The sequence below is a fragment of the Gavialis gangeticus genome, unplaced genomic scaffold, assembly GCF_001723915.1.
Source record: "Gavialis gangeticus isolate Ggan-Ray unplaced genomic scaffold, GavGan_comp1, whole genome shotgun sequence".
NCBI classification, from domain to species: domain Eukaryota; kingdom Metazoa; phylum Chordata; order Crocodylia; family Gavialidae; genus Gavialis; species Gavialis gangeticus.
The window spans coordinates 2,423,107-2,425,163 of NW_017729009.1; positions in this window are offsets into that span (position 1 = coordinate 2,423,107).

Sequence of the window (2,057 nt, forward strand, 5' to 3'; positions counted from 1 at the left end):
GTATTTGTACAGCTCTCAAAGGAACTCAGCTGCAGAAAGTGACATTTTTCAGGCAATTATTCTGTTGTCACTGCAATTTCTTTTAATACATTAATGCCTAGTGGATCCAACTGAGACGAGGGTCCTATTGTGCTAAATGCATTAGCTATACATAATAAGAAATTACCCCTGCCCTAAAGACCTAAGGCTCTGGCTACACAAACAGGTTACTGCAAGGTAAGCTAAGGTGTGAATTTACCCTCATTATAAATGTGAGATAGCTTACCCCTCAACAATAGTGGGACAAGATTCCTTGTATTTACTTGAGGTAAGAGCATGCACAGAGTAGCTGACACGCTGTAAATGCACACACAAATATAGCTCTCAGTAAGTTCTCCTTCTGCCCATATTCTAAAGTGACAAGACAGAAAAAGGATGAAAAAAATGAAGTAGTATTGTTCCTACTTTAGTGTGTATAGGCACATAACTCCCATTAATTCTTCAAGGTGCTGAGCACAAGAGATTTACCCTCATTCTCTAGAGAGCCTAGAATGTAACTCACAAGTCCCAGCCTAGTGCTTTGTCTACAAAACCATCCTTCCTTCTAATGCAATTAAATCACATTGAGTCTTTGGACAAATAAAATGGGTGGGTTATTTGGACTGAAAATCAGCTGACACACATGGGCACCCAGCCTTCTGACTATAAATATTGGTAACAGTTTTATTACAGATAGTATATGTTCTATCAATTGCATGATAATATGTTCTATGAATTACATGATAATACCCCAGGGAGTTTAGAGGGACTGGTCCTACTAGTGTGGTCCCATCACACAAAAAATTACATTGGTAAAAAAAAAATCTGATTTGTATTGAGAAGGTTATTGATTTGCATTAAGAAAGATCAGGCCATGGCATACACAATTCATATTACTGCTTATAACTTTTGAGATGATTCAGTGTTCGTGAAAGGCTTTGAATGGATATTGTACAGCTGGAATAGCAGCTAATATAGTTGCAGTATAAGCTTCCCAACCCTGTCCTATTAACTGCCTTCAGTTGCGGTCTGAAGGGGCCACCTCAACAAATGGAAGAGTAGCCCTGGCTAATGCTGCCCTTGTCCCCACTTATAAACCTGTTAAGAGGAGAAGCGGCTGCAGTGACGTTTTGGTAATATGACCTATGAGTACTAGGGATGGATCTGGGTCAACTGTAAAACTAACAGATCAGAAGTCGAAGTCCTATTGTTATTCACAGCTCACAATAGATGGGATGTTATGGATGGATAATTCAGATACAAAGAAGCCATATTTGAACACTATCTGCAAAATTTGTGAATGTCCCAAGGTTTTTCCTTCTTTGCGTGCTCTATATGTTATATTAATTTCAGAAGAATCCTCACTGCTGACAAAGAAAAAACTGCTTTAAAAAATAACTACCTAGTTGCATGGCTATATAGATATTGGCTATAGAAGGATATTGTAACAAATCCATCACTCCCTGTTATTTCATGGTTGTCACTCTCTTGCATACCATGGCCATTCAGAATTTTCCAACAGTAGCGAGGACAGACCTCAGATCTTCCTGCTCTAAAAGTGCATACCTTATCACAAAAGGTAGAAGAGAATCGCTTCTCCGCCTCTTGGGGACTCAGATCAAGTGTGGTTAGCTCTGTAACAACTATGGCCACACAGTTGAGCAGATCTAATTCCAGGCAGGAGAGGGCAGTAGGGTGCACCCATGCTAACCACCTAATGACAAGGTAGCTATTAGTCTGAGGACATCATTTCTTGGTAGCCAGAGTAATTAGCATTGTCCTTAATAACATTTTTGTCTAGTAGATGCATAAAACCCTTCCCTGAAATTACATACAGTTTCTAACCAAGAGCTACTTTCTCAAGTAAATAACTGATCTGTCACAAAACTTCCATATTAATGGATGCGGAGCCCATTCCAGAGTGTTTTTACTGCCAGATTTGTAAGTGGTTAACATCCACAGTCAGAGCTGGATTTTCAGATGAGTTCAAGATCCTGCCACTCCCATTTCTTTAACCCCTCCATACGGACCATCCTGAT